Source organism: Panthera uncia (genome assembly GCF_023721935.1).
Source record: "Panthera uncia isolate 11264 chromosome A1 unlocalized genomic scaffold, Puncia_PCG_1.0 HiC_scaffold_17, whole genome shotgun sequence".
Classification (NCBI taxonomy): domain Eukaryota; kingdom Metazoa; phylum Chordata; class Mammalia; order Carnivora; family Felidae; genus Panthera; species Panthera uncia.
In genome coordinates this window covers 100910205-100924286 of record NW_026057577.1, presented here as the reverse complement: position 1 = coordinate 100924286, position 14082 = coordinate 100910205, and the positions used below count along the sequence as shown (strand labels likewise).

The 14082-nt window shown below is 33.8% G+C and overlaps 1 long non-coding RNA gene across 1 annotated transcript in view; it reads right to left on the bottom strand.

Annotated features, from left to right (window-relative positions):
* The window catches only part of LOC125934465 (uncharacterized), a 362030-nt gene extending 355024 nt beyond the window's left edge, over positions 1-7006 (bottom strand). The window contains exon 1 of the long non-coding RNA XR_007461414.1: positions 6914-7006. This is a non-coding gene — a long non-coding RNA (uncharacterized LOC125934465). The remainder of the gene's footprint in view (positions 1-6913) is intronic.
* Positions 7007-14082: the final 7076 nt, after the last annotated feature.

Genomic DNA, 14082 nt, shown 5'->3' with positions numbered 1-14082 from the left:
AGGTTGGTGTTTGGAGCCCCTTGTATGGCTGGAAATTGAGGAAGAACATTCTTAAAAAGTGGATACCACAGAGAGGGAAACACCAAAATTGTGTGCAAATTGTCAAATATCAGCTGATGCCTCAACTCTGCATGTGTGAAGTGATACAAAAGAACCTAGAAGATAGTTGCCTCTGGAATAATCAAGACTTGAGCAGAAATTTCAGTAACCAAGTGTTAGAGAGACATTTGGAGTTCATCTCCCAATAAGTTGGAGGGGCTTGGTAAACATCTTAGAATTTCCACTGAAATCCCAGAAGAGCCATGCCTTTAAGAGGAAGGATCCAGAACTATATTCTAGCTCTAAGAGGAAAACCAAAGTTCTTGAGGGGCCCACTTAAAGCAAAGCTTAAGTCAAATCAAGTCAATATGCCAGTTTTCCAATTCCCTACTGGAATGAAACACAGCATGCTTTCAAAGAAGATAGCATAATCCAGATTTTCTACAACATATCTGCAATGTCTGGCATATAGTTCAAATTTACAAGATATGAGAAGGGAAAAATTTGATACAAAAATAAAAGCAAAATAACAGAAATAGAACCACAGATGACTCAGATATTGAAATTAGCAATAAAATTATTTAAGCCAAATTTAATAAACATATTAAAAACACATTATAGCCATATTGAAAGACAGAAAAATTGGTGAAAATTGGTGAACAGATGAAAAATCACAACGAAAAATGAAAAAACCTAAAAAACAACCAAAAGGAATTTTTTATAAGGAAAAAATACATCTAAGTTACAAAAGATCTTTGGATGGTCTAGACAGAGCAGAAGGAAATAATTTATAAATACAAAGACAGATCAATGGAAATTATTCAAATTGAAACAAAGTATAAATATCAAAATATAAATCACAACAGAGCATTTGAGACCTATTGCATGATACCAAATGGTAATATATAAATTTGGTCCCTTATGCAGAGGAGAGACTATAGTGATGGAAACAAATACGTAAAAAAGATCATAGTCAAAATAATAGTAAAACTATGTCAAAACTGATAAAAGATATCAAGTCACAGAACCAAAACTCTCAGGAAAACCAAGCAAAGAAAAAAACATAGAAAACACACTTATGTGCATTATAATCAGGCTGTTGAAACCAAATATAAGGGGGAAAATGCTAAAAAACAGCTAGAAGAATAAAAATATATTGTATCCTACTGAACAACAATAAGAATGAAGACTCACTTCTTATTGGAAAAAAAAAAAATCAAAGCCAGAAGATAATAGAAAGATATCTCCTCAAGTACTGGTGGGGGTGAGGGTGGTAAGAGAACTGTGAACTCTAGATCCCTTCCTTAAATATCTTACATAAATGCAAGAGTAATTGACATTTTTTTGAAATAATTTGTCATAAAAAAGCTAATAAATGGTTTCAGCCTGAAGAAAAATAATCCACCAAGGAAACCCACATGTAAGAAAAGATGAAGACAACTGGTAAATATATGGGTATATAAGAAGAATTATATTTTTCTTAACTTCTTCAAATGTCTATTGACCATTAAAGCAATAATGATATTCATAGAAATAAAATATATGATAATAGTCGTGGAGTGGGTAGATTAAGTTATACATGTTAAAGTATAATATTAAATTAGACAATGAGAAATTATGATTTTAAGCAACCACTGAGAATCTAAACAAAGAAATGAAGGTAGTAGATTCAAAGAGATAAAATGAAACAATATGAAGTACTCAGTAGAAGAAGAAGAAAGGACCAAAATACAGAACAGGACATAGAGGAAACAATGAGCCAGAAGATACACTTAAATCCAATATATCAATAATGGCATTCATTGGATATGGACTAAACAGACATTTCATTTAAAAGAATGAGATTGTCAGACTGGTTTTAGTGATGAGTCACTCTAAAATTGTAAATAAACATATAGATTGAAAATGAAAGGCTGGGAAAAGAGAGACAAAACAAACACTAATCATAAGAAAGCCATACTAATATCAAAGTAGGCTTTAAGAAAATGAGTATTACCAGAGATACAAAAGAGAAACATTTTATAATGATAAATTATTTTTCTCAAAATTTAATAGAGCACAGAAATAAAAATCATGTAAGGATGTAGAAAAACTGGGCAACACTAGTAACCAATGTGACCAAATTGGCATTGCTGACTAGTACCTGAACCAACTTGAAAATACATATTTTCAGGTATATATAAAGCATTTACCAAAATAGACCATATACTGCACTATAAATCAACCCACAATTGATTCAAGGTTGAGAATATGCAGTTTATATTCTCAGATGATGCAGTGAAATTGGAAATAAATAACAAGAAAACTAGAAAATATCCAAATACTTGAAACTAAGTGACACATTTCTAAGTAGTCCCTGGAGCAAAGAAGAAATCATAAGGAAAATTAGAAAATATTTTGACTCAAATACAATGAATAAATAAACTCAAAAATCCTGTTAAGTGGGGGGGTCTGGGTGACTGACTCAGTTGGTTAAGCATCCGACTCTTCATCCCTGCTCAGGTCATGATCTCATGGTTCAGTTGATGAGTTCGAGCCCGCTTTGGGCTTTGTGCTGACAGGGTGGATCCTGCATGGGATTCTGTCTTTCCCTTTCTCTGTCCCTCCCACTCAAGCTCTCTCCCTTTTCTCAAAATAAATAAACTTAAAATAAAAATCCTGTTAAGTGGGAAATTCATAGTTTTATATTTATATTTTAGAAGAGATTGCAGATTTGAAATAAGCTAATAAGGAGATGTTTTAAAAAGATGAGCAATTAAACAGGAGAATAAAGCAAAAATAAGAATGTTAGAGATTTAGAAAACAAACAGTATAGAAAACTAACAAAGCTAAAGTTGGTTTCTTTGAAAAAAATAATAAAATTAATAATATTGATACAACCAATAGCAAAGACTTGTAGAGAAAACCTGAAGAAACACAAATTAACAATATCAGGAAGGAAGTAGGGAGCATCACGACATAGTTTACAAGCATTAAAAGGATGGTAAGGGGCAATTATGAAAAACAGCCTAATAACTTCAACTACTTAGATGAAATGGATAGTCTCCTTGAAAACCACCATTCGCTAGAATTAACACAAAAAGAAATGAAAAATTTAATGCCTGTGACTATTAAAACAGTGACCTAATTACTAAAAAGCTTTTCCACAAAAACTCCAGGGCCAGATGGCTTCACTGGTGAATCCTATCAAACATTTTAAGGATCAAATAACACCAATTTATAATAAATCTTTCAAAAATAAGAGAGGAAGGAATATGCACTAACTTGCTTTCTGAGGTCATTAGAATAACTCTGATACCAAAACTGACAATAAACATAGTAAGAAAATAAATTTTTAAGATAGTGTCCCTCATTAACATATGACCACTTCAGTGAAATATTAACAAAATTCAATAATATAGACAGTGATAATATACTGCAACTAAATTCTTGGGTTTATCACAGGGGTACAAACTTGGTATAACTTTTAAAATCAGTAAATGTAATTCATAACATAAGAAGAATAAAGAAGAAAAATCATGATTATCGTAAATGTGAAAAAACTACCTTTGATAAAATTCAGTGACCATTTATAATGAAAATTTGGGCCAACTAGAAATTAAAGAGATATTATTCATTCTAAAATTGGTTATCTATATTGGCAATCAATAGTGACAGAAAGCACATCAGCCATTATCTTTGAAGTTTACTGACTAGAAGAGGGCAGAAGAGAATATTTAGGGGCAGTGGGAATATTCTCTGTTTGATGGTTATATTGGTGTATTCATTTGTTAAAACTTACAGAACTGCACACTTAAGATTCATACTTTTCACTATATATAAAAGGTGAAAGTATAAAAATAAAAATAAATTAAAAAGAGACAATTGCATCTCTTTGAGTTAATTAATGCCAACACATGAATTAGAATGTAGAACTCTTCATTTCTTTTCCAGAACATCTAAGATTTTAAGCATTTTAATGTAAGTTTAAAAATTCCTAATAATGATAATAGCAATCATTTTGGACTGGTGTAACACATCAAACTAGTTCAGTTGTGTACTTAAATTTTGTTGTTAAAGATTCTTAACTGTTTTATTTTATTTTATTTTATTATTTTTTTTGAGAAAGAGAATGAGAGAGAGAGAGAGAGAAAGAGAGTATGAGCAGGGGAAGGGCAGAGAGAAACAGAGTGAATCTCAAGCAGTCTTCATGTCCAGCAAGACTGACACAGGGATCAGTCTCAAGACTGTTGAGATCATGACCTGAATAGAATTCAAGAATTGGAGGCTCAACTAACTGAGCCACCCAGGCGCCCCTTGATTACTTTTTAAAGCTCTCTCCATGCTATTGAAATATCTGGTATATACTTAGTAGGAAACTTACACAGTTTTCAAAATAATATTACAGGTGTCAGAAAAGATATTTAGCTATGTACATAATGAAATCAAAGCAGTGCATACTTTTTATGTATGATCCTGACATCTTATGTCTGTCATTTTAAGTTATAAAAGCAGATGTTTGTATTATAGCACAGTTGCAACCATGGTATTTTCATATTTCTAGATTATGCTAACTACTAGATTAGGTGATTTTACATATGGATCTCATTTAGTTTAAGAAGAGATTTATAGGGACATCTTGGTGGCTCAGTTGGTTAAGCATCTGATTTGAGCTCAGGTCATAATTTCACGGTTTGTGGGCTCAAGCCCCACATCAGGCTCTGTGCTGACAGCTCGGAGCCTGGAGCCTGGAGCCTGGAGCCTGGAGTCTGGAGTCTGCTTCAGATTCCGCATCTCCTCTCTCTGCCCCTCCCCTGCTCATACTCTGTCTCTGTTTCTGTCACTGTCTCTCTCTCAAAAATTAAAAAACAAACAAACAAAAAAACCTTAAAAAATATTTTTTAAACAAGAAGAGATTTATAGATTACAATTCTGGCTATTGTTCAGCAGTTATTTTCTTGTATCTTTCCATCAATATAGTATATAGGATTGAATAAACTTTTTTCCCTAATTATTAGTTTCCATATTTCTAAACTATAGGTAGGGATTTTTTTTCGCCATTGTATAGTGCAGTGTCTGGCATATAAAAGGTGACAGATAAAATTTTCCTGATTAAATGAATGGTAGAATGAACTCAAACACCCATCTCTACCTTGAAGCCTTTGTTACTAATTTAATATTGATCACTTTTTTGTTCTAAACACCAATGGCAACATTGTAGGATTTGAACAGTTGCACTGTTCCAAGTAGTCCGCTAGATGAATTACATATATTATTTATTCCTCATCCTAACCTTATAGGGTCAAAATTTCTTTCATTATATGCATGACTCTCTCTCCTCTACCCCTGCCAAAAGAAAATACATTAGAAAATAATTTCTTTTAGAACATCTTGAAATTTGTGGATCAGAAGATGAATGCTGTGATGTTATAAATGACAACTTTGCAGAGCCAATTAAACAAAATCACTGTACAAATAGAAAATACTCTATTAATGCAGATGGTATCTATGTTTCTGGTGAATATTTCTGAAAATTTACAAATTGATTTTTTTGTACTGACCATTATGATTTTTTAGCATTAAATTTAAGATAGTTCCTATTATGATACAAATGTAATTATTTGGGAAGAATAGAGCTAAAATAAATGATTAACATTGCTTTATATTATCATTTATACACAGGACAAAAAATTTTATATGTAAGTCTGTGTCAAAAGTACAATGCTTTCAACATTGAATATGCAAATCATTTTTCATATCCTTTTATAGCTTAACTATATTTACTAATCTAAATGACTATAAAATAGATGAAAAATATTTAAGGAAAATTGATTGTTTCATTTTAATATGTTCATGGGTATATTTGTGAAGTTGTTTTGTGCTTCAGAGATTATATTATTATTCTATAATATAAGCTTCTCCAAAATCAAAATTATTTTTTATTGAGCTAATTTTCCTGGGATAAAATCTTTAATGATAATGCAATTATCACATTCTCTCAAGATTACTAGCAGATTTTGAGAAGGATTATATATTTTAATTCATGACCCAAGATTATTGTTTATCTGTTTATTTTTAATTTCTCCCAGAGTGCCTTTTCTATTAGAAGTTATTGTTTTTTTCCACTAATACTTCCTCTTCAGTAGAAAAATCATATTTCCTGCACAATATTTTAAGCACTTTTAATCTCACAGGCAATAATGATTCTGCCATTTATAAACAAGGAGTCAAGAAAAACGTAGGGTATATGTATATGATGATACAATGCCATCCCACTCCCCACTATATTTTCTTAGAATAAGATGTTTGAGAGAAATTAATTTCTTCTAATTAAGTCAAAGTTTATGATCCTCCCAAGAACTGATTGTTAATAATTTTTACATTATCACCGATTTTAGAAGAGAAGGAAATGCACATAATAATATGCACAATGACTTCTAAGAGGTAAGATATTTTAATTTATACATAATAGAAGTACTTGAGGTTCAGAGGAGTTAAGGTACATGCTAGAATTAGCAACACACTAGTAAAGAGCTAGTATCCCAAATTGCTGGGCTTAGGTCAAAGTTGTGTTATTATTCTATGTAAATTTGTTAAGAGATGTGCTTGTACCCTTTTATTTTTGTATCTAGAGGGAGGAGGAAGTTCCAATTTTTTGGAAAGAATATCTGAATTTATGTTTCTTCCCTTCAACTCCTTATTTCCCCCTTTCCATGCAGAAATTTATCAGTCTAAGGAAGTAAGTTTAGCAATAGGTTTCTCAAATGCCTAATAGAATTTGCATTTCTCTCTGCTACATTCTCCAGTTCTGCTTTACAGTAATGTTGAGAACTCTGCTTCATTTGGTTAATGAAGTGTATTTAGCAATTTGTTAAAAATTTTAGTCAGATATCACCTCACACCAGTCAGAGTGGCCAAAATGAACAAATCAGGAGACTATAGATGCTGGAGAGGATGTGGAGAAATGGGAACCCTCTTGCACTGTTGGTGGGAATACAAATTGGTGCAGCCACTCTGGAAACAGTGTGGAGGTTCCTCAAAAAATTAAAAATAGACCTACCCTATGACCCAGCAGTAGCACTGCTAGGAATTTACCCAAGGGATACAGGAGTACTGATGCATAGGGGCACTTGTACCCCAATATTTATAGCAGCACTCTCAACAATAGCCAAATTATGGAAAGAGCCTAAATGTCCATCAACTGATGAATGGATAAAGAAATTGTGGTTTATATACACAATGGAGTACTACGTGGCAATGAGAAAGAATGAAATATGGCCCTTTGTAGCAACGTGGACGAAACTGGAGAGTGTTATGCTAAGTGAAATAAGCCATACAGGGAAAAAACAGATACCATATGTTTTCACTCCTATGGGGATCCTGAGAAACTTAACAGAAGACCATGGGGGAGGGGAAGGGAAAAAAAAAGTTAGAGAGGGAGGGAGGGAGCCAAAACATAAGAGACTCTTAAAAACTGAGAACAAACTGAGGGTTGATGGGGGGTGGGAGGGAGGAGAGGGTGGGGGATGGGTATTGAGGAGGACACCTTTTGGGATGAGCACTGGGTGTTGTATGGAAACCAATTTGACAATAAATTTCATATATTGAAAAAAATAAAAATAAAAATAAAAAATTTTAGGAGTGGATGGGTGATCAAGTGGCACAGAATCTCCAAAAGTTGTAACAATTTCACCCATTAATATATCCCCCCCCCCCCAATTCATATTCTTGAGCGCTTCCCAGTGTTCATCACATTATGGCACAGATAAACCATTGTGTTTTTTGGCACATGAGGGCAGACAGTTGAGGCAATAGCAAGAAGAGGGATCTGGCTGCCCTACACTCAGACCACTCCCTTACAGGTGCAAAGACAATCTTCTGTGGAGTGCTTATTAAACTTGATGCAAGGTGCTTTTGTTTTATTTTATTTTATTTTTTTAATTTTATTTCTCTAACACAGTCTCTAAAGAATGGTAATCTTAAGGGAAAGGTATTATCAATGCATGAACCTCAGAGACAATCATAGACACCAACCATCCAGCCCATTGTAACATAAATACCAATAGAAGCCAGTCTTACTTAATTGGTATTTTGATATGCCAATTTTAATTATTATTATCTATTCCTTAAAACAGACTTCTACTTAGTGACTAGAGAAGTATAGAATGTTGTCGCTATTTGTGTATTTCTAATAAATAGCACTTTATATTCTAAAACACTTATTTCTCAAATGGCTCCTAATTAGACTAAAATCATAACAGAAAACAGGGCTATCTGGGTATTTATTCATTTGAGAAGACTTTTTCGTTTACACTGAAGGAACTGTTTCCTTTTTGTTTTGATTCTATCTTCCTCCAATTATATTATCAAGTACCAATAGACTTGTTTAGAAATTTGTGATTTATAAATATATTATCTCCATGAGGCTCTATAATTCAATGTATGATCTAAATAAATTGGCATCATGAGTTGGTTTACTTGTTCCAAAAGAAGGTAAAAAGAATGGTTCCAAAAACTCATTTTTGGAATGACAGAAACTTAAGACAGAAAGTCCTAAGTAAGCATCTAAAACTAAAAATTGGTAATTTGTTTCTGGAAAGGGTCAGATAGTAAATATTTTTGGCTTTGTGGTCTAGACTAGTCACCCTAGGAACTACTCAGCTCTGCTTTTATAGGGCAGCAGTTTTTAGACAAAAACTAAATGAATGAATATGGCCAGATTTGGCCCATGGGCTATAGTTTGCTGATCCCTGATCTAAATTTATCTCCATTTGTAGATAGATAGAGTGCTATCCAAAGAGGACATAACTTGCCTCTGGTTTCAAATCAACGATGGGAAGTCAGGGCTTCTACTTCCCAGTTGTTCACTCTTCGCACACTGTTACATCACTTCTATTTATGGCAAAAAAAAAAAAAAAGTATGGAAACAAATGGCACTAAAATACTAAAACAATCAAGGGTGTTTTATTTCTGGTGTGTAAACATAAAAATATTGAACAGACAAATACTACTAGCCAGTACTTATTCAGCACTATGTACTGTGTAGTATGCTGTTTTTACATGCATTTTATTTACTCCCCACTAAAGACTATGAGATAGACACTTTTACTCTCTCTTATTTACACTTAGGAAACTGAGGCTCAGAGAGGTTAGGTAAATTGCCCAGGACACAATGACTACTTGGCACATCTAAGATTCCAACCCAGTTATCAAAGCTGGTAACTTCTACTCATCTATCATACTGTATCACATTGTCTCTGTTTACAAATATGGTGAATGTGGTGGACCTTTGTTGTTTATGGTCATTCAGCTCTGATTTCATATTGTTTGGTAGCCATAATAATAGTTATCTAAAGATACTAAGTGCTAATCTCTAGAACCTATATATTTTATCATATTTGGAAAAAGGATCTTTGCAGATACAATTAACGATTTTGAGATGAAGGGATTAACCTAGATTATCCAGGTATTCTTATAAGAAAAGGCAAAGGGGTTTAGAGAGAAACAAACAAGAGAAGGCGAAGTGACCACAGTGGTAGACAATGGAGTGATGTAGCCACCAGCCAAGGGATTCTTGGAGCCCCAGGAGCTAGGCAAGCCTGGAATAGATTCTTCTTTAGAGGGAGTGAAGCCTTGCCTAATTTTGGGCTACTTGCCTCCAGACCTGTGAAAAAAAATGTTTGTTCAGTTTTGTTTTGTTTTGTTTTGTTTTGTTTTGTTTTGTTTTGTTTGTTTTAGGCAACCAAAGTTGTGGTAATTTGTTACAGCAGTTTCAGAAAACTAATACAAGTAACACTACCCTGATTATCTTTTGGATCACCATTCCTTCCCTAATCTTTACTCCTGTGCTTCTGATTAAAAATGATTACACCCTTGTCACTAAGAGTGGTGCATTTGACCAGCTCTAAACCAATCTAATTGCATTCTTGTAGCCCTCATGATTGGCTCCAGAATGGATACATAATCTAGACATCCAATTTAAGGGAGTATATGAAGTTCATAGCTATTGAGAATATTTTATCTTTCTTGGTGGATTGGGGGAGAGGGGAAGCATATAGTTTAAGGATTACCTGATTTACATCCTTCAATCATGAGGGCAGAGGTTGCTTAATAATGAAATCAACTCAGGAGAAGCCAAGCCAGAAACAGGTAAAACTCAGCTCTGGTAGTCTATTAGTCAGGATTCTCCAGAGAAACAGAACCAATTGGAGATAAATATATGATAGATGATAGATAGGTAGGTAGGTAGGTAGGTAGGTAGGTAGATGATAGATAGATAGAGCATATACATAGTACAGATATAGATATATAGAAAGAAATTTATTATGAGAGATTGGTTTATAAGATCATGGAGACTGAGAAGTCTCATGATCTGCCATTAGCAAGCTGGAAACCCAGGAAAATTGGTGGTATGGTTGCAATCCAAGTGCAAAGGCCTAAGAATCAGGGGAGCCAATGGTGTAAGTCCCACTTTGAGTCCAAAGGCCCGATAACCAGGAGCACTGATGTCCAAGGGCAGGAAAAGTTAGATGTCCCAGCTCAAGCAGAGAGAAAATTTGCCCTTTCTCTACCATTTACTTTTCTATTCAGGCTCTCAGTGGATTCAATGATGCCTATCTGCATTAGAAGGCAATCTTCTTTACTCAGTCAACTGATTCAATGCTAATTTCTTTCAGAAACACCCTCAGAGACACACCCAAAATCATGTTTGCCACCTATCTGGGCATTGCTTAGCCCAGTCAAGTTAACGTATAAAATTAACCTTCACAAGTGGTTTCTTTTGAGCCTACACATAAAGCTTACAACCAGCTCTACCACTATATTTCCTGATTGCATGAGCCTTAAATTCCCTTTAATAGTTGCAGACAATTAAAATTGAGTTTTCTGGCATGGCACATGAAATTTCCTAATGTATGTTAGGCAAGACATTTTAAGTATTTCTATAAATGAAAAAATAAATACTTATTTCATAATTTTTTACCTTAGTAAAAATGCATAATCCATCAGGAAAATATTTGGCACATACAATATTTCATGCAAATTTCAGTTTATATTTTAGCATAGTGCATTTTGTGGGGAAAAAACTACAACCTATGGATTGCTTTAATTCTTCATTCTTTATGTAACTGATGAAATGGTGATTCTTACCACCTTAAAATAATTTTATCACTTTGTTTATTCTCTAAACTCACTGCTTTCAGCATTTATGAGATTCTTATGATTTTGTCACTATGTCTCCAATTTTTTATTAATCTTTTTCTCATTTTTTCATTCATTTTTTTTTCTCTGAGAGAGAGAGAGAGAGAGAGAGTGTGTGAGTAGGAGATGTGCAGAGGAAGAGAGAGAGAGAGAGGGAGAGATTATTAAGTAGGCTCCACGCCCAGCATGTGAGGCTCCATCTCATGACTATGAGATCATGACTCCAGCCAAAATCAAGACTCAGACGCTTAACCGACAGCCACCCAGGCACCCCTCTCATTTTTTCATTCTTAACTCATAGGTATCAGCATTAATTTTATTTCCTTTAGAAACAGTAACCAGAGGAAGAGAATTTTTCAATTTCTTTTGGAAAGATGCTTTTGTATTTGTGGGGTTCAGAGCAGGCAACCCTAAAATGTGCCACTTTGGCATATTGATTATTTTGAATTAAAGTTACTAAAAAAATAGCCAATCCAAAAAGGATGCTCTGACCCTTCTTTGATCCCCTGAAAGCAAGAAATAATTTCTCATTGTGAAGGGTATCCTCTCTGTACCAGAAGGAAAAGTGACATCCTTATCCCCAGAAATATAAAAATCAGGAAGGAGAAAGCTGTATAAACAAAGCTTGTTACTTGTTTACTAATTTACTACCCCAAACTGAAACTTCTTTGTCTTATCAATTCATAAATTTATTGTTTCCTTGTCAAAAAAGGTATAAAAGCTGCCTTTTTTCGTTAATGGTTTAGGTCTCATATCTTTGGGGACCCTATATTTGTGAAATTAAACACATTTTCTCCTGTTAATATCTCTTTTATTACAAAGGGTGTCTCATTCAAAAACCTAGAAGGATAAAGGGAAATTTATTATTCCTCCCCTACATTTTACATCAAAACAAAAGATTTCACCATAGTAATCTGCCTCCTCAGTGAAACTGTCTCTTCATAGTTCGTATATAACCAAAAACTTAAAACTAACTGAAAATTCAAATGTTCACTCTGGAAGTTTGAATTTCTTAGACAAAATCAGTGTCTGTTGCATGGGATAACACATTCAAAAGTGTTTATTCTAATTTAGTAAAAGTCAAACAATAATATATAACTAAAATATCATTGCTTAGTTATCCATTTAAATGTTTCCAAGTTTATTTCAAAATATTCTTTCGCCAACTCCTAAATAGAAAAGGCAGCTGAATACATGACACAAACTTTTACAAAAATGAATGGTATGTCAATTATTCCTCAACAAAACCAGAAAAAAATGCTGAAATAAAACAATGCATCCATTGAATATGTAAATATGACAGTCATTATAGCATAATGCCTTTAATTTGATTGCTGAGTTGTTTGCTAAGAAAATTAGTGGATATAGGAAGTTACTGATAGAGTAGAAAAATAATGAATAAGTTAAAAACTCTTTGCAATAATTGGCATACCCATATTGTCATGTAAAATAAAATTGCTTTCATAATATAGATTACATGGTTTCCCTTACATCAAAGAAGTGTTGTCATCACAGCTATTGCTAATGCACAGAAGAAATTGAAAACACAGGGTAATTTGACCATATGGAATATAAGGAATTGAAAATACTGGACATATTGACCATATGAAATATGGCTCTCTGATGAATTTAACTAGGTTGTAATGTGGTAGCTGAGCTAATTGTTTGGGTAATAGTTCTTACCTCTTTATATACGGGTGAGTGAATTGATTCTGCAGTTAATCTGGGTTGATTGTTTCTGATGGCTCAAATCACCATAATCAGAATTGTTCTGAAATCAGATTTTGTTTCATTTTGCAAACATGTTCAAAATATAGTAAGAGGGGGGCTCCTGGGTGGTTCAGTTAAGTGGCTCTTTATTTCAGTCATTATCTCACAGTTCATGGGATTGAGCCCCACTTTGGGCTCTGCACTGACAGCATGGAGCCTATTTAGGATTTTCTCTCTCCCTCTTTCTGCCCGTCCCCCACGCTCTCTCTCTCTCTCTCTCTCTCTCTGTCTCTCTCTCAAAATAAATAAATAAAACGTGTGCATGTATATATGCACACACATAACTGGGATTATAATCTGCATATCAGACACAGTGTTCTTTTGTGCACATGTGGGCAATGATCTGCACATGCAACAGAGAAGACTTCTGCTTGGCCTGTTGCTTTGGGAATAGACAACTGTGGAATTATTCTCTCTGCACATGTCATCCTTCCTATCACTGGTGCCATGATCCTCTTTCCAAAGATGTATTCTTTTTTCTTTATTTCCTTACGTGAAATATGTAAATATGACAATCATTATAGTATAATGTCTTCTTTAATTTGATATGTGTTTGAGTTGTGTGCTAAGAAAATTACTGAATAGAGACAGTAGAAAACCAATAAGTTAAAAACTCTTTGCAATAATTGCCAAATATTGAAATTCTCCAAATCTTCCTAACACAGAGGAGAAATGTGAAGGCTAAATATTCTAAACCAAAGTTTTTAGGTTAGTCTCTTGTGGTTATCTTTAAGAGAGACAGAAATTAAGGGTGATAGAGGACTAAAACATAGGTTTAGGGCTTATTATCCAGAATGGTGGTGATTCCAGTTTAATGAGAAAGTCTTAAGGTAGTCTCTCTTTCATACTGAAGTCATTCTTAGCACATGCTAGTAGGGTTAGAGTCAGATAGTATGACAAAGGGGAGAAAGTGACTGTTCTTGAGTGCATATTTTGTTCCAGAGATTTTGCTCAGCACTTTTCATGCCCTATTTCTTGTGGTACTCATGACTTTATTATAATTAATAAAATAGATTGGCTTTAAAAAAAATTTTTAATGTTTATTTTTGAGGGAGAGAGACAGAGCATGAGTGGGAGAGGAGCAGAGAGAGAGGG